Here is a 20,970-nt window from a genome sequence, read left to right as displayed (position 1 = left end):
CATATATACAAACACACATATATATACAACCACATATATACAAACACACACATATACATACACACACATACAAACACACACATATATATATACAAACACACACACACACATATATATATATATACAACGTATCCATATATCTTGAATCGAATGAAAACATTGTAATGTATTTAACTGATGAAAAAAACAAAAAACAACAAGAACAAAAATAAAGGACACAAAGAATCGTTCTTCCGTTATGCCCTAATTTCTGGACTCTGGATGAACAATACAGATGACTGGAGCAACCGACGTCTTCACGAATTGTTGAAGGAAGGAAAATTTAAAGTTCTTTTTTGTAACAGTTGAATTTAAAATACATCGCTTGTTATCCACGTGCGTTATTCGTGTAATGATATTCCACAACAATATTTTTGGTATTACGTCAGTCAACAATGGCAAGTGTTACTGAAGGCATTACATTTTTTTTCCTTCCTTTCTTCTGTTTCTTGTTAATCTGATATTTGACATTTTTAACCTGAGCAACACATGGACTACACAATCATGTCAGACAGTACCTCAGTGTAACACATGAAGTAGATGGTCATGTCAGACAGTCCCTCATTGCGACACATGTACTAGACGGTCATTTCATACAGTTCCTCAGTGTGACACATGGACTACACGGTTATGTCAGACAGTCCTTAAGTGCGACACATGGAACAAACGGTCATGTCAGATAGTTCCTCATTTATAGCGTAGTTATCCCTAATTTATAACGTCTGACTAAAGGAAGGACAACTAGTCAGCATCACCTTCGCTTTTGTAGTCATTCATATTCAAATAGTTGACTGTCGCACTTGTAACGCCCCCACACTTCAAATTAAGTTGTTTTTTTTCAGTAACGTATCGCGGTTTGAACTTTGGGCCTTCTGTTTCATAGCTTACCACGCTAACCACTAGGCTTTGCGCAGCTGTTCTTGCTAATCTAGCATCTCAGTAATGACTGTTCGTGTAGGATACAACCTCTATACATGTTTATCGTATCAGTCACAAGTTAATTTATAACTAGTAGCTATTGGGTTAAAATTATGTCCAGTCGTTTACAAACGACCTTTTGTTAGTGAAGCATTAGTAATAAGTGCTAGAAAGTGAAACTTATGACATCACGAGGTACCACCAAGGACGAGAGGTCGGGGTATCCAAAAATTATATCACTGTAAACTTATATCTACGAGCAGAGCCACGCATTATTGTGAAATCTTAAAAAAATCGAATATATTAAGAATATTAAGAAGACTAAATTCTAGCGTTTCGCGCATCAAAGCGCTTCTAATTCAAAACCGTTGCACGACCAGCCACTAAAAATTGAAACCAAGATATTTTCTGAGGGGAACCATTAACAAGTGAGTGAGAAACACCCCTGTACACTCTTCCCTAAAATTTGTCAGTTATTAACAGCTATTCTATGATTTTATTATTATTTCTCTTTCTTTCTCTCTCTCTTCCTACATATATATATATATATAAGAGCTCAACTAAAATCAGAATCTTATAAAAAGTTAGAATAAGTTTCATTTGAATAAAAAATATCAGCAACAAATAACACTTAATTTGTTCACCCCCCCCCACTGGCACAGCGGTGTGTTTGCAGACTTAGATATCTGTAAACTGGCACTTAATTTGTTCACTCCCCCACTAGCACAGCGGTGTGTCTGCAGACTTAGATATCTGTAAATTGGCACTTAATTTGTTCACTCCCCCACTAGCACAGCGGTGTGTCTGCAGACTTAGATATCTGTAAATTGGCACTTAATTTGTTCATCCCCCCACTGGCACAGCGGTGTGTCTGCAGACTTAGATATCTGTAAACTGGCACTTAATTTGTTCACCCCCCCCCACTGGCACAGCGGTGTGTTTGCAGGCTTAAATATCTGTAAACTGGCACTTAATTTGTTCACTCCCCCACTAGCACAGCGGTGTGTCTGCAGACTTAGATATCTGTAAATTGGCACTTAATTTGTTCATCCCCCCACTGGCACAGCGGTGTGTCTGCAGACTTAGATATCTGTAAACTGGCACTTAATTTGTTCACCCCTCCCACTGGCAAAGCGGTGTGTCTGCAGACTTAGATATCTGTAAACTGGCACTTAATTTGTTCATCCCGCCAGTGGTACAGCGGTGTGTCTGCAGACTTAGATATCTGTAAACTTGGTTTCGATACTCGTGGTGAGAAGAGCACAGACAACCGATTTTATAATTTTGTGCTTAATAACAGAAACAACACTTAATTTCAAAATCCAACAGTGCTCAGTATATAAGCACGTTTTAATAATGCTGTTAGAATTCTGCTATATTATTATAAAAACAACGTATTTTACCGATATGTTTACGAATTCCACTATATTACTTCCTCCCCCGCTAGTACAGCGGTAAGTCTACGGAGTTACAACGCTAAAATCAGGGGTTTGATTCCCGTCGGTGGGCTCAGCAGATAGCTCGACGTGGCTTTGCTATAAGAAAAGCACTATATCATTTGTATCACAAAACAGAAAGGTGTTATAAGAAAAACATAAAACATGTTATACAACAGTAGGTAAATCACATCATATTTGAAAATTCGGCGTTGGAATTATCCTATATTATTGTTGTTACAGACAATAGTGACATGACTGTTATTAATGAACAGATGTTTGTTGCTAAACACATAGCTACATAATGGTATATTTGTCCTTTGCCCATCGGTACGTATAGAAACTCGATTTTTAACGTTATAAGCCCTCAAACTTACAATTGAGCTACAGAAAAATAAATAACATAAGCTTTAACAGTTTTATTAGAATCGTCCTATATTATTGTTGTTATATCGATATTGTTACCATTCTCCCACAAAATTGTTACTACACCATAAAAACGTGTTTAACTCTGTTGTAAGAATTATCCTGTATTATTGTTATAACGGAATATAAACATAATTTATCGGTTGTAAGATTATAAAGGAAATCGGTAATGTTGGCGTATCATCATCATTCATACTTGACGGCGAGAACATCAGGACGATGGAACTCAAATATAAATATTCAAAAGATAGGAGTCATCTCCGGTTGAGACAGTTTTAATTTTCTAACAGGGTAGTTAGCTTTTGGAAGGGGTTGCCTTTACATGTTATGGACACAGTAAATTTAAGAAGAAAGCTTGACAACAGTACGAATAATAAGGGCTGGCTTGAATTTTTTCTTCTTAATTTAAAATAGTTTAGTTTAGAAGATAGGATGATTGAGATGGAAAAATAAATTTTTGTTGTCCATGAACATTATACGTTATTTTGTTATTAAAAACAAGAAAGTGTTTTAAGAGTATTGTTAGAATTATATTATTATTATTATTAAAAACAAGAAAGTGTTTTAAGAGTATTGTTAGAATTATATTATTATTATTAAAAACAAGAAAGTGTTTTAAGAGTATTGTTAGAATTATCTTATATTATTATTAAAAACAATAGTGTTTTAAGAGTATTGTAAGAATCATCTTATATTATTATTAAAAACAATAATGTGTTTTAAGAGTATTGTAAGAATTATCTTATATTATTATTAAAAACAATAAAGTTTTAAGAGTATTGTAAGAATTATCTTATATTATTGTTATTAAAAACAAGAAAGTGTTTTAAGAGTATTGTTAGAATTATCTTATATTATTGTTAAAAACAATAGTGTTTTAAGAGTATTGTAAGGATTATCTTATATTATTATTAAAAACAATAAAGTGTTTTAAGAGTATTGTAAGAATTATCTTACATTATTGTTATTAAAAACAAGAAAGTGTTTTAAGAGTATTGTTACAATTATTTTATTGTTATTAAAAGCAAGAAAGTGTTTTAAGGATATTGTTAGAATTATCTTATGTTATTGTTATTAAAAACAGAGAGGTGTTTTAAGGGTATCGTAAGAATTTTCTTTTATTATTGTTATTAAAAACAGAAAAGTGTTTTAAGGGTATTGTTAGAATTATCTTATATTATTGTTATTAAAAACAGAGAGGTGTTTTAAGAGTATTGTTAGAATTACATTATTGTTATTAAAAACAGAAAAGTGTTTTAAGGGTACAGTAAGAATTTTCTTTTATTATTGTTATTAAAACAGAAAAGTGTTTTAAGGGTATTGTTAGAATTATCTTATATTATTGTTATTAAAAACAGAGAGGCGTTTTAAGGGTATTGTTAGAATTACATTATTGTTATTAAAAACAGAAAAGTGTTTTAAGGGTATTGTTAGAATTATCTTATATTATTGTTATTACTGGATATAAACATGTTTTTAACGGTATTCTTACAATTAATGTTCTTACTAAACAATATAATCATGGGTTTTATTAGAACTATCCAGTGATATTGTTGTTTAATACCAGTAGCAGTTGTTTTAATGGTGTTTTATAATGTTACTACTAAAGACTTGCCACTACTCAACGAATTGTACGACCCCAAAATTCAGTGTACAGGCTTTATGAAATTATACATTGTATTGTACACTTCATGTTGTACATCACGAGGTGAAGTGTAACTACACCATATTAATAAAATATACATAGAGAGTTTAGACTTATGGGTTTTGCTAGCAATAGGCTGAAGGGGGACTGTCTACACTTCAGACTTTCAAGGCCAGGAGTGAACATCATTGACACAGACATGAACACTGACTTGGGTTATTTCATGATTACAAATCCAGACAATTTATCACCATATCAAATAGCTCGTTCTTTAATTAACTACACTTACCAACAAGCACGTGCAAAGCTGTCTTTTGTTGCTTGATTTTGCTTATTGTTTGTTTTTTTCATTCGACCCCCTTCCCTATTCATTTGCCCTTCTAGTAAAGCTGGAGAAGTAGTAACATTATAAATCAAATGGCTGGAGCGACAAGTTCAGAGATCAATATTCTGCTCCCAGTGTCCTTTTACTTGTTCTTGTAATTTGTCAGTTGTAGTCAAAATGCTATAGGCATCGCAACAATAAAAGAAAAAACTTCAAAATATCATAGCAAGAAATGACAAAGTGAATTCAAGAGAATCCTTCACTCAGTCACAGCCAAGTTTTTTATACGAAACGTATACTTTTTAAAACGTACTTACCTCTTAAGTGAACGTTACTACTACACCGAGACGTAGCATTAAAACAACTTACAAGGGGTCTGGTTCATTAGATTGAGAAATCATAGGCGATAAGGAACCAAGTATGAAACAGGCACTTCATAAACTAGCGTCAAGAGACATATAAAGGTAGGCGAAGCAATCTTTTCTGTTATACATATTATTTTATCCTAGAACCGAAGTAAAAAACAAAAAGTGGTCCTACTTGACTAGTCCGTTGCAACAGATGGCGCGAAAGCTGTTGAATATTACGTCAAGTTAACATAGGCTTGTTGTTCAGATATTGTATTCAGAAAGACGAAGTAGCTCCAGGCGGGCGCGGCTTCGAGAACAAAGGGTTAAAAGGGTTGGATCTACAGGGCACTTACTGGTCTTCCATCACTACATGGTGGCTTGGAATGAAGGAAACAGAGAGAGAGAGAACTGAGGCAGCCATGATAGAGAAAGATCACAGAGGTACCTTGGAGCGATGAACCAAAATGTTGTAGTAAGTATCTTTGATAGAAATACCGATGAAGAGATTATTCTATGCAGTACCTCTGACTATATAATTACTCTATGGATTTAGCTATGTGTTGTTGTAGAATGTGTTATTCTGTTATTCTCCCCTTTTTTTAGTATCCAGCTTAATTAGCAGTTACATATTTTATAAACTGTCATCACTATTTACTTAGTCCTACACTGTCAACACACATCATTACGTACCACACTGTCACCACTAATTACTTAGTCATGCACTGTCAACATACATCATTAAGTACCATACTATCACCACTAATTACTTAGTTATGCACTGTAAATACACATCATTAATTACCACACTGTCACCACTAATTACTTAGTCATGCACTGTCAACATACATCATTAAGTACCACACTGTCACCACTAATTACTTAGTCATGCACTGTCAACATACATCATTAATTACCACACTGTCACCACTAATTACTTAGTCATGCACTGTAAATACACATCATTAATTACCACACTGTCACTACTAATTATTTAGTCATGCACTGTCAACACACATCATTAATTACCACACTGTCACCACTAATTACTTAGTCATGCACTGTAAATACACATCATTAATTACCACACTGTCACCACTAATTACTTAGTCATGCACTGTAAATACACATCATTAATTACCACACTGTCACTACTAATTATTTAGTCATGCACTGTCAACACACATCATTAATTACCACACTGTCACCACTAATTACTTAGTCATGCACTGTCAACACACATCATTAAGTACCACACTGTCACCACTAATTACTTAGTCATGCACTGTCAACATACATCATTAAGTATCACATTATCATTTCTGATCTCTTAGTTGTAAATTTAATACTGACAACTGCTTAATACTTGGATGTGACCAACGAGAACCAAGTATATGACTGACAAATACGTCACTAAAATATTCAGTCATAAATATTCATCTACTGTTATTACACTGTCTTCATTGTCCACTTGTACATATATCATTCACACGTTACCGTTAGTTCTGTTGTTAATACCGTTGTCCACAGAATATAGGACAGTAACAATTACAAAAGCTACGTCACTACTGTCCATGTCAACCTTCATCGTTAGATACTATACCATCGTAACCAGCCACTGACTGCCATCAAAGTCCAGTTAGTTCTCCTGTCGAATACTCGGATTACAGAGTATTAGACTGTGACCATTAAATATGGCAGTTATCACTGATCAATAGTGTCAGACTTTTAACATCAGTTAGATATTATCTTTGATAAGTAAACGTCTTGGGTTAATTTCCATAAACTGACAAGGAATCAGCTAATTAAAGAATAGGCGTTTGCATTTTTAATTAGATTATTTAAATAATAAGTGCTAGTATAAATAATATAACATCACTGATTGCATACAAATTATTTACTTGGATCTTGTGTTCAGTGTAAATTGAAACACTCGCACTGGAATTTCAGTTTCGAAACGCGCCTGGATATCATTCGTTCAGTTTACAGCACGAAATACACGAAACGTTCCAGAAAAAAACAACAACAAAAAACACTCTTCTTTATACCGATGAAACCATGCTTAACACAGGTTTCAATAATGTCCTTCTATATAAAAATGGAGGGAAGAAGGGCGACAAATCTCTTTTGTTGAAGAAAAAACTGAACTGATAAAGTTGAAGATGTTGTTCAAACAAAGCTTAGGTTGAGAAATGAAATATTCGCCCACATAAAGTAATATTCCTAAAGATATAAACACGATCAAGAGCAAGGATGCGGTACCCTAATCATGAACGAAACAGAAGAAAATAAGTTCTCTTACCTATAAATAAAATGTTATGCCAGTATTTTATTTGGAAGTAGAGTCTCTTAACAGTAAAGAAGAACACGCAAGAATACGTTGACCACAAGGTATCTGCTATACATTGCCAACGAGGCTGGGAAACTGAACTATGTTAGTTGTTGAGATGTTATTCATAATATCAAATTGCATGAAAACAACTGTTATATAACGCTGAGAAGTATAGTAAACTGAAGAGACGTAATCACTGTCAATTCTAGTGTAAGTGATTTACAAAAGAGAATTAGGGAGAAAGCTAATAACAAAATATTATTCACTTACTTCTTTATTCTAACTCTAATTATTCATTGATATAACTAAATATTTTTTGCATAATTTCACTCATTATTCACATGAAATGGCGAATTGACTGTTTCTTGTCGCAATCTTTGACGAAAGTTGCGTTTCCTAAGAAAACTTGGTAGTGGAATACTTTAAAATTAAAAGTGGATTTGTTTTTTGTTTGTTTTTAAATTTCGCACAAAGCTACTCGAGGGCTATCTGTGCTAGCCGTCCCTAATTTAGCAGTGTAAGACTAGAGGGAAGGCAGCTAGTCATCACCACCAACCACCAACTCTTGGGCTACTCTTTTACCAACGAATAGTGGGATTGACCGTAAAATTATAACGTCCCCACGGCTCAAAGGGCGAGCATGTTTGGCGCGACGGGGATGCGAACCAGCGACCCTCAGATTACGAGTCGCACGCCTTAAAAGTGGAGGCAAAACTCTCCAGCCTTCGTGCGAAAAGTAAAATATTAAGAACTATAATTATTGTGAGTCAGTCAAATTGTCAATAAACAATTAATTGGTTTAGTTCCTTTTAGTTTCTGGTTTCGAACCATTCGTGATGTTAATAATGGAATTCCAATATCTACAACACTCCCTTCGTGAATTCATGTCGCGACGAACACTTCAACTAAGATATCTATAATTTCTTTAGCGTGTAGTTATTGCTGCAACCTGCGCTAGCCGTCCCTAAATTGGTTTGTTTGTATTTTAAAATTTCGCTCAAAGCTACACGAGTGCTATCTGCGCTAGACGTCCGTAATTTAGCAGTGTAAGACTAGAGAGAAAGCAGCTAGTCATCACCACCTACCGCAAACTCTTGGACTACTCTTTTACCAACGAATAGTGGGATTGACCGTCACATTATAACGCCCCCACGGCTGAAAGAGCGAGCATGTTTTGTGTGACGGGGATTCGAATCCGTGACTCTCAGATTATGAGTCGAACACTTAAACCCACCTGGCCATGCTGGGCCAGCTTTCTTTCTATATTTAAATATATAAATATACTGTTATTGCCACCTTTGCGAGCATGGAATATGAGTTACGGATAGCAAGTGTCTTTATTGTATCTTTTCTTGAGCAAGAGACGAGACATCACTGAAGAGAAGCGACCTATGTCTCTCCCTTATACCGCTTTCCTTCCCTTTAAGGTGATGTGAGAATCGCACACCTTCGCTTGCAGCTGCTCCAAGTGTGCACCGTGACCATCACGACACAATGTCGCAACGGGACAACATTTTTTTGTAAACTCAAGGACATCCCAATCAATCATTCTAATGAAAGCAAAAAAGACAGGTAGTGAAACATAAACATAAAAAAAAACAGGGTGGTTCTTAAAAACATGTCGGTAATGGTGAGTTTTCATCACCTTGTCTATCCACCAGTAACATCGGATTATACGTTGCCGTTTCGTACACTTAGCCGTGTCCGTTTTGTTCGTTTGAAACGAGCAGTTTGGTTTTGTACGACAGTCTCGAAACCTGCGTCTAACAAAAACACAACAGGGCAATAGAAAAACGCTACACCACGTTCCTTTAGCAAACTATAGCATATATTTTAAACTTCCTTTTCGACAATGTCTGACCATGGGTCAATAGGTCAACAGGACCGAAAATGTATAAGTCAATGCACACACGTGATACCAAACGTTTCTTACAACGTGAAATTACGTTGTTTCTTTTTCATCTTGATAAAAAAGAGGATGACCGTAGTCCAAGTTACTCATTCTCAAAAACTATAATTGAAGGTCAGAAAGGTTAATGTTGGTTGAGAGTCCTCGACCCCTATTTCGATAGAAAATAATTTTCGGTCGTGACCATTCTTCTTTCAGATATGTATTTTAATATTTGTTGAGTGTCTTCAACCCCTATTTGAATATATTAAATTTTTTAAAAATAAGTTAGATCGTGATAGTATTACCTTCAAATATGCATTCACTCCGGTCTCATTCGGCCAATTTGCGAACTTTTCTATTATCTAATCTGACAGGTCAGATTTTTGTCACGTGAAAACGCATATTTCCACTTAACGCAGGTTAAGAACAGTAAACCGTTGTTATGCTTTGACTTTAACCTTCAAATGAATAAAATGAGACGAATAAAGACGTGTATTAAATACCCTAGTAGGCTTAATGAGAGTGTTCGTTAATGTACATAATTCTAGTCAGGTAAGGTGGTCACAACGGGGTTCTGAAGTATATCTTAACCTTGAAAAACCTCGGAATAATTGTAACCCTCTGCTTAGATCAATCACAATTAACGCTTACTGCACAAGAATACAGACGAGACCCCCCAGCAAAGACCAGGAACTCAAATTCCCGGATAATTCGCCTTTTACGTCCCCTGGTGGGGCGTTGCGTGGTTAAAGAATATTACAACGAGTCGGTCAAGAATCACCTATAGACAACTGTCAAAAGATTACGAGAGAAGCAACAAAAGTAGCCTTACATAGACAGTTTAAAATGCAGCCGCACTTGTCACGAATTGAATGAGATCAGTTATTTAAAGACAACACTAATCTTAACAAGTTGCCGCCAGAAGAAAAGGAAATTTAATCGCTGAGATATGATGACAGAGGGCACTGTTGCATGTAATAACTACATGTTAACAATGGCTGCTGTTGTTTGCAGTTAAGAACATAGCTACACAAATGGCTATCTGTGCACTGCCCACTACGGGTATCGAAACCCGGTTTTTAGCACTGTATATCTTCAAGCATACCACTTTGCCACTTGGGGGGGGGCATTAATAATGGACTTTATTATCGATATGTTACCTATTAACTACTTAAAAATAATGATATGTTAAAATTGATGCCCGTCATGGTCAGGTGGTTAAGGCACTCGATTCGTATTCTGAGGGTCGCGGGTTTGAATCCCCGTAACACCAAACATGCTCGCCCTTTCAGCCGTGGAGGCGTTATAAGTAACGGTCAATCCCATTATTCGTTGGTAAAAGAGCAGCCCAAGAGTTTGCGGTGGTTGGTGATGACTAGCTGCCTTCCTTCTAGTCTTACACTACAAAATTAGGGATGGCTAGCGCAAACAGTCCTCGTCTAGTTTTGCGCGAAATTCAAAAACAATGTCAAAATCACTACATACAATTTATTCTACTTAAAAGTGTAAGAAACGACCACAAGTGCTGTAAAATTTAAAAATCAATGTTTTTCGATGCTGTTGTGTTGTTGTTTTTTTTTACTGGAAGTATCTGTTAGTTATGTTCCTCACAACATTTCTGTATTCGTTATCCCTAACACTAATACAACTCAGTTATAGCTGTTGATTATTGATTACTTGGAATTAAGCACGAAGTTACACAATGGGCTCTCTCTGTTCTGCCCACTACTTTCCTTTGCTTAAAACATTAGAAAAATACCATCGCTCACATGCGCACCCTCAAAAAAATGTATACGGCATCAGTAAATTAATGTCAATTTCCAGGTTTCAGTTGACATGTTTAGGTCATAATATTAAACTCTTGGAACACATTTTACAGCATACAAGTAAACACCAGTGATAAATAAATAACAAGTAGATACGCGTTCATTTTTATAGCAAAGCTGTGTCCATCGCGGGAATCGAACCTCAGGTTTTAGCACTGTAAGTCCAGGAATTTACAGTTGATCCATCAGGGGTGAAATAGGTATGTTGAACTATAAAATAATAAGTCATAAGTAAATGTCCTTAAATTATCCCACTGAAAACATACAACAATCGTCTATAACACAAAAATATGAGAATACTGTTTATTTTTAAAGTTCATTTTCATTAGCCTTAAGCGTACTTTTCTATGTTTTTTCGGTTTTTTTAGTTAGCATCTCATTATCACAGCCATATAAAAATCACTCAACCCATATAAATACTTGCCAATCATAAATTAATAATTTAGTACGTTTGACTGTAATAAGCTGTAAGTTTGTTTCTGTCTTACCATCGACATAATGGAACGATACCCCAGACCTCATAAATAGCTACAGTTGAATTGGTATGTCTGACTATGAAAAAGTAGTTTGATTTAGATCTAATCTCATCCATTACACACTTTTAAACAAAGTCTGAAATAATCTCACATCAAATACACAGTTTTAAACTACAAAGTTTGAAGTAACCCCCCCCCCCACAAAATCAAAAGTTATTTCGGAGTCAACTTTAAAATCTTCCTTGACATAATCCAACAATACTTATGACACTGTCAGATACCTTATCTAAGTATTCAGACTAAATATACGATCCAGAATTAGATCCTTTCCTTGATCCGTACCCCCTGAGAATCGAATAAACAAGAGGATATTTCATAATAATCCTCTGATTAATGTATGCCATATTATAATGACTAATCAGACAGAACACAGATCCATTCATATGAACTTTGTCAAAAGCGTGGGCATTTTTAAGGGCATTTATGTTTTTGATACATCATACTCAGATACGTATTATGGCGAGAATTATGTTACAATAAGTGCTCATGAAAATATGACAAATAAACTGGATACTATCCATTAATTGTCAATTGGACTTCATGAGTACGTCACAATTATACATAAATAAATAAATCTCTGATAAGTAACTATTCTTTACTTTATTATACATTGTTAATCCGTCAAGTTAAGAACCGTATCGTGACATTTCGAATTGACTAGAAATAGGTACGTGTATGACTTCATCTTGAATTTAAAGTAAAGTGTTTGGCTGGTTTGTACTGTGCAAAACGGTACGCTACTCGCTCCTACATCTTGTACTAAGAAACGAGACCGTTAGCCCTTCAATACACTGTGACGGCTCGTGGAATTAATGTTTACTTGTATTCCAAAGGGGGATGTTCCCCCAAGCTACACCCACAAGAAAGAAAAATGAATAGGACAATAATGGTTGTCGGCGGTAACAATAGCGATGCATTTAATAAACTTGCTAATATCTAAGTTGGACATAAAAGACAATAAATTCATTTATATATAAAGAGTAAATACTGAGTGAACTAGCTAGCAGTTTACGGAAAGCAGCGAATCCAACGAGCGCTGGTATAATATTCCATATACCAGCTAGAGCCAATCAATAAGAGGCTGGGCGTGAACTAAGTCACGTGACGCTTGCCATGACAAAGTTCTTAGTATGTATGCAGTCACAAAAGATGTCGTCTTTTAGTAGAATAAATAATTTTTCTCAACATTTGAACAACAAACGTCATGATGAGAAAAAATGTACTGAACCACAAAGACTGATTTACTTCATAAATTTAAGTCTTGCCTCTGTGGATAAGCCCTAAAAACGAACAAAATACATTAAGACCAAACAAGAAAGAAAACAATGCCAATATCTTGTCCTTAGAAATTGATATCACCAAAGAACAAGTCCTAAAAGCGAATAAAATGCATTAATACTAAACTAGGAAGTAAAGGCAGTGCCACGAACCCAAGGAAACTGACAACACTGAAAAATAAGTACTAAAAAACGAAAAGATCATTAAAACTAAACAAGCAAGCAGACAATGCCACGAACCCAAAGAGACAACGCTAAAAGATAAGTCCTAAAAAACGAACAAAACCATTCAGACCAAACTACGAACTATACAGTGCCACGAACCCAAAAAAACTGACAACACTTAACAATAAATTGTTCCGTACCACTATTTTAAAATCTGAATATTAAAATGAATATGTATTATTCTTCCTTTTCACGGTATATACATTTCTTATTTAACTTTATTTCATTTGAAAACCTTGTCAACACAACAAAAAAAAACACTTTTTTAAAAAAGAAATTTACAGCCGTTAGTGAAGATGGTCGTGTATATAGTTGCGACAGATGAATCAGAACATTTGGTTGTTACTAAGTTACCACAGACGAATCAGAACATTTGGTCGTTACTAAGTTACCACAGACGAATCAGAACATTTAGTTGTTACTGAGTTACCACAGACGAATCAGAACATTTGGTTGTTACTAAGTTACCACAGACGAATCAGAACATTTAGTTGTTACTAAGTTACCACAGACGAATCAGAACATTTAGTTGTTACTAAGTTACCACAAACAAATCAGAATATCTAGTTGCTACCGAATGATTATTTAAATATAAGCGTTAATTCGTTAATAAAAACTATGGACTAGGTAATATTAATTGTTTACAAACAGCATTTAAAATATAAAACATAGTAATAAAACCGACTAAAGTGATTGTATTGTACATAAGTCCATAGTGGTCATAATAACCAATTATACGAGGGCTTCATACGTCACAAAACCTACCCACGTGAAGTAGAACCAGAGAACCTGTTGTGTAGTTTACTGACTACAGTTGTTAATCCTTACCTGCAGATTACTGAAACAAGAAAACAAAGGAAACTAACAAAGCTTGAGAGGTTCTATAAAAAACTAGTAGAAGTAGGAAAGATACAAGTACCGTTTCAAATGAGAAATGAATACGGTGACAGATTACTATATCACTTACCATTTGTACGGACAACTTCAAAACATGTAGATGTCAGTATGATTACGCAACTAAACAAATATTTTAATACAATTTCTGTACGGTAATAAGTCTATATAACGAAAGTGAATATGTAAAGTTTTAGAATCATTAAACAGTTGGCCCGTTATATACTATCGAATAATGAATTCGACGAAATATCATAACATTCTTCACATATTTAAATTAGTTTAGGTTACTATATAGCGATATAAAACTGGCTCAAAACACTATAGATAAAGAGATAAGTAGATCAATAAAAACTCGAGATTTGGATATAACAGATTATATATAGTAACAAATAGTTAGGAAAACGGTTAACGGCGGTAAGAAGAGTCGTAAAAAACAAATACAACTATAAAATACAAATAGATAAGCGATGAATGAAATTATTATAGAGCTTGTAACACGTATAACCACTGCAAATAATCGAAATATAAAACTTCTTTTATTAAAGATACATCCGGGATCTCTGAAAAAAGATATTTCATCAGTTTTAGTTTTTGGGGGGTCGGGATTAGCGTGCCTGGACTTTGACTCCGAGAATCACAGGTCTGTAGCTCGTTCTTTACTCTGGGAGCTACAGCTGGGATACGAGTGTGACGGTCAAATTCCGTTATTTGATCAGACAAGATTAACTCAAGAGTTGACGTTTAGGTGATGTTAACTAGCTGTCTTCCTTCTAGCCTGTCATTGGGAAATCAGGGATTGCTGACGCAAATATATATATCAATTTCAACAAACAACTTCTTAAACCACAATTGTTAGGGAGCTAACTTTATGTTCACGATATAAAAAATCATGCAGGGCCAAAACGCTTAGCAACTCACAGTAAAACAAACAAACAAACAAAAGCTCTTATCATTCTTCACAGGTCAATCTGACTTCATCAAGAGTAAAGTCCTTTACCAGAAAGCTTTATAAAAACAAAATTCGTAAGGTGTGATTATTCGTGTTGTCTTAACAACTTAAATTAATTACTCAGTTAATTTGTCTTCAAAGTCTCATAAACTTAAACGTCCGCTTCACTGCTGTGCCATTTTGTCAGTGGCATAAAAACATGTTACAACATATTAATCACACATATAACATCCACTAGGTCACAAAACAATAACAACAAAAACCAGCCGGATTTTGAGCCATTTATGATGGAAAGAAGTACACAATAATATAATTTATGTAATAATAAAAATCAGATACAATATTCATGAAAAAAAGTTTTCACCACAATTACCCTAGAAATAAATTACAGAGAAAAAGATCATATTATGCACACGTTAAATGATAATTATACATATAAACCTTGTTCGTTTAATACTGGTTTTTTTTTTTTTCATAAAACGCGTTTAATGACACACGTTGCGATTGGTCCGTTTTAGGTTTTTACAACCAATAACTCAGGAACATGCGCAAAACTCCTTGAAAAACATAAATCTAACTTGTATCCGACTGATGTGAATATTTAAAGATGGATGGATACCAATGTTGTTTATATATTACAGTATCGTTAAGTCTAAGGAGTTATAACGACAAAATTTTGGGTTTACTCCTTACAATAGGCACAGCGCAGATAATCGATTACGCAGTTTTGCGCTTAAATAAAACCCGAGCACACAATCAGAATAAAGAGGGATTCCTTTTCAGATCAAAAATGGGCAAATTACGACGGGTGGTGATTCTACGTGGTGGCCTCTAATTAAAAGGAGCAAGATACGGAAGATATACTTGATGAAGTAACCATAATTAAAAGTAAAAGTAAGCGCAAACATTACAATTACGACAGCGTAAATGTTATACAAAGATACTACTAACACAGTATACGTTTATTATCAACTCCGTATTAATGCAATACGTCCAGCGGTAGGACAACGGTAAGTTTACGGATTTACATTGTTAAATTAGGGGTTCGATTCCTCTCGACAGACACAGTAGAGAGACCGAAGTGACTTTGCCGTGGAAAAAAAACAACACAAAATATCATGATGTGTGCGTGTGGTTACTATAAGTTAGAACAGGGTACATGTCGAGTAAGCAAAAACTGGGTAAACGACAACGTCAGATGACGTTTCACTTCTTTCCTTTGTTATTAAATCTCTAATGAATTCATTAGATGCTATGGCATATCTCATTTTGTAAAAAACAATAACTGACTCACCTAACTGATGAAGTGCTCGTGTCTTTAAATTCACAGCCAAAAGAGTATAAAAACAAATATAAATCTGTCCAGTTTCAGGGACTTTCATCTCCCTTCTCGGGCAAAAATTTTAAAACACAGTATCCCCCTTATGCCGTAGGACAATTTCCAGTTACCATACAAAACATTACGGTAATCAAGACACCCAGTTCTGGGTGACGGGTATTAATACACACGACGAGTCATCTTTTATAGTAGCCTTTTAAATCGGGGTATATAATTATAGTCGTCTACTAACGACTTTATATCACAGTATGATATAAACAGAACTAGCACGTCGCATAATGTGAATCAAACAAAGAAATTCTAATTTCGTATCTTTCTGATGTTGTGTAATTTTTTTTTAAAGAAAGAAAACTGTAATAACAGATAAAACGGTAATTTTAGGCTTCACTCGGTTCCAAATATTTTTAGCACTAGTCTAAATTTACGTGGTATAGATTTATTTCGGTGCCAAAAATAAATTACCGATATTATATTATGTAACAAATGTCAATCAATCAGAGAAGTGACATTTACGTCCTCTAGGAGGTACTGTTTGTCAGTATTCTGTACTGTACGTTCCTTCGGTAGCGTATATTGCACAGGCTCCATACTTTCTTTATGTAGCATGCATTGCGCATGCTCCTTAAATTCTGTATACATGTATTGCGCTTGTTGCTTGGATAGTGTCGGCTAAGGTTGTTCTTAAGGTGCATATATAAATATATTGTAAATATTCTTTAGCTAGTATATACTGTTCACGCTAAATTATTAACTTGTCTTCTCATGTTTCTGTTTCTGTTGGTTTTTCGAGCTAAAACAAAAGCTAGAAGGAACTCACAAAGAGCCTCCAATGTCGTCAGAAAAAATGAAAAAGTGAAATTACTTAGAAACAATGTCGTCTCAAAATAAAATAAAAGATTGACTCTTTCAATAAAAAAACACAGTATCGATTTCACGGTCATTCAAAAAATATTCAAACTCTACTGAGTTAAGATACCATATCATGTTACAGTTTTATGTACACGCTCAAGTAAAGTATTATTTTTTCAACAAAAACAAAGACACAACCTGATTTAATAGGGCAGAGAAAAATATGCGAGTGCCTTAGAAATAATTTTTCACAAAGTTAGCACGATAGAAAACCCAAACGTCGTAACTGAAGCCACTTCTTATTACACGTACCTTGTAAAGGTCAAACGGTCGCTGTGTGTGTTAAGAAAACCGTAACGTATGAAGGTGCTAAAACGTCACTTTGCAGAAGAGTATGGAGAAACAGACAGGGTGAATGTACACTTAAGTATCTCTACACTAAATCATCAGGTTTGGTTATGTACCTGTTTCAATCTTACAGAGATAGTCTCCACCACCATTCAAAAGGTGGGGACACCACTCTCTTCATAACGCGTGGGGAGAAAACATTTTACAGACGGGAAAAAAGACGAGGGGGGGGGGACTAAAGATGCCCCAAGTTTGGTAAAAGAAAGGCCGTGTTCAGAGTGCAGCACTAAATCATCGGACAATAACCCGAGCCACTCATACCATCACTTTCTTCGAATCAGACAAAACATGACGTCAGAATTCTAGAAGTTTCGTCATTTTTAACAGAATATTACTGAGCACAACAATATAACTAAAACAATAATAACCTTTAAAACTGTTGGCGCGTGTCATGGAAAGTTTTGAAAAAACAGGAGATGGAATGGGAAGGATAATGAAACATTAGACTGGAAAGTAGACAACTGTACATCAGCATTACTGAACATTACACAGAACAGTAGACAACTGTACACTAGCATTACTGAACATTACACAGAACAGTAGACAACTGTACATCAGCATTACTGAACATTACACAGAACAGTAGACAACTGTACACTATTATTGTACATTACACACAACAGTAGACATCTGTACACTAACATTACTGTAGATTACACAGAACAGTAGACTACTGTACACCGACATTATTGTACATTACACGGAACAGTAGACAATTGTATACCAATACCACTGAAACTTTATATACAACAGTGGAGAATTATACACTAACATTACACAGGACAGTAGACATCTGTACACTAACATTACTGTAGATTACACAGAACAGTAGATAACTATACACCGACATTATTGTACATTACACGGAACAGTGGACAATTGTATACCAACATTACTGAACATTACACAAAACAGTAAATAATTGCACACTATAAATGTACGTTATACAGAACAGTAGACAATTGTACACCAATACTACTGAAACTTTACATAGAACAGTAGAGAATTATACACTAACATTACACACGACAGTAGACAACTGTACATCAATACTGATGAAACTTTACATAGAACAGTAGAGAATTATTCACTAACATTAAACACGACAGTAGACAACTGTACATCAATACTACTGAAACTTTACATAGAACAGTAGAGAATTATACACTAACATTACACACGACAGTAGACAACTGTACATCAATACTGATGAAACTTTACATAGAACAGTAGAGAATTATTCACTAACATTAAACACGACAGTAGACAACTGTACATCAATACTACTGAAACTTTACATAGAACAGTAGAGAATTATACACTAACATCACACACGAGAGTAGACAACTGTACATCAGCATTACTGAACATTACACAGAACAGTATACAACTGTACATCAGCATTACTGAACATTACACAGAACAGTAGACAACTGTACACTAGCATTACTGAACATTACACAGAACAGTAGACAACTGTACATCAGCATTACTGAACATTACACAGAACAGTAGACAACTGTACATCAGCATTACTGAACATTACACAAAACAGTAGACAACTGTACACTAGCATTACTGAACATTACACAGAACAGTAGACAACTGTACACTAGCATTACTGTACATTACACAGAACAGTAGACAACTGTACACTATTATTGTACATTACACACAACAGTAGACATCTGTACACTAACATTACTGTAGATTACACAGAACAGTAGACTACTGTACACCGACATTATTGTACATTACACGGAACAGTAGACAATTAATTAAAGTTTTAATACCTATACCAGCCATCTTAAGATATTTTTGTTTTTTTGAAATTCGCGCAAAGCTACTCGAGGGCTATCTGCGCCAGCCATCCTTAATTTAGCAGTGGACTAGAGGGAAAGCAGCTAGTCATCACCACCCACCGCCAACTCTTGGGCTACTCTTTTACCAACAAATAGTTAGATTGACCGTAACATTATAACGCCCTCACGGCTGAAAGGGCAAGCATGTTTGGTGCGACGGGGATGCGAACCCGCGACCCTCAGATTACGAGTCGTACGCCTTAACCGATCTGGCCATGCCGGGCCGCCACGTTAAGAAGACAACCAGTTAGCTATTTTACGCCTACAGTAAAGTACAAAAGTGCTCGCTTGCAAAGTGATTTCAAATATTTACGCTGAATTAATGGTACTTTGCGCAATAATATTTTTCAAATTATTCGCACATCTTCCTACACTCTAAAAACAATACTGCTTATTTACAAAGAATTTGATTCCAGATTCAAGCCTATTTTCGTACAGAGCATTTATGGTCTGGACAAGAATAAATTAACAGAGCCGTACCTTCGAAAGGTATAATTAAGGTCCCACATTGTAAATAGAACATTCCTTCTACAATTAAAATAAGTATAACTCTACAATAAACGCAAAATAATTAATTTGCTAAATACAAGTACAAGCCCTCGAAAAACTAAAAAATTGGGTGTTCTAACGCCATCATCTTCATAAGTAAAAGCCCAAGTCTGGTCAAGCCTCGTATAGGTGCGTTGTCATTTGCATTCGTTCAGCGCAATCTAAACTTAAAATATCCCGAGCTTATAAAACATGTGTCCAGTATTTTATTTCTTCTAAGCCTTGACCAACTTTTTTGTTGAGCGGTGCATCTTTGATTTTTTTTTATTGTTTCTCTAATATTTAATTAAAATATCAACTCTACCCGACTTATAAATCAAAAATTAATCTATAACATGAGACTAGGATCCTCGGTGGTAGACTCTATAAAAAGGCCCTTCACCACCGAGTGATACTCCTGGGAAGCGTATTCCAACAAATCAAGTGGTTCCAGACAGCAAAGGTGCTCTGGAAGCAGATGTGTTACATGGCCTTACCATTTCGGACCTTATTGCCTGTCTTATTTGGGGCATGCCATATAACTTTCGTTCTGCACCTCTTACTTAGATAAAATGCAAATAGTAAGACATGTGGTCATTTATAATCATATCCATATAATCGTACGTTGAATCACAACTCACTTTTCAGACCGTAAGGAGTTATTACAAGATCCCAGATTTTAAATAAAAGCGAAACGTGGAAACGTTACTGACAGAATTTTATAGTAAAATTTGACCCTGTATCAGGTAGATGTATGTTCCATGTGTACAATTTTTTGTAGTAACGATAGTGCCATCTATCTATTCATCTATTTAACTTATGAGAGTAAAGATAATGCCTTTTAACTATCAATCTGTTTAACTTACGAGACTAAAGATAATGTCTTCTATGTCTACATTTGTTTAACTTATCACA

General features: G+C 35.0%; 1 long non-coding RNA gene across 2 annotated transcripts in view; it reads left to right on the top strand.

Moving 5' to 3' along the window:
• LOC143240077 (uncharacterized) overlaps positions 1-20,970 on the top strand; it is an 88,544-nt gene that overhangs the window by 36,063 nt on the left and 31,511 nt on the right. The window contains exon 1 of one of the 2 annotated variants that reach the window (XR_013021553.1): positions 5,264-5,611. The exons of the other annotated variant lie outside the window; for it this stretch is intronic. This is a non-coding gene — a long non-coding RNA (uncharacterized LOC143240077). Of the gene's footprint in view, positions 1-5,263; positions 5,612-20,970 lie in introns of those variants that run through there. 2 annotated transcript variants of the gene reach the window in all.

The sequence above is a fragment of the Tachypleus tridentatus genome, chromosome 13 (genome assembly GCF_004210375.1).
Source record: "Tachypleus tridentatus isolate NWPU-2018 chromosome 13, ASM421037v1, whole genome shotgun sequence".
Classification (NCBI taxonomy): domain Eukaryota; kingdom Metazoa; phylum Arthropoda; class Merostomata; order Xiphosura; family Limulidae; genus Tachypleus; species Tachypleus tridentatus.
Note: the sequence above shows the minus strand (reverse complement) of the source record. Positions and strands in the feature narration are given on the sequence as shown.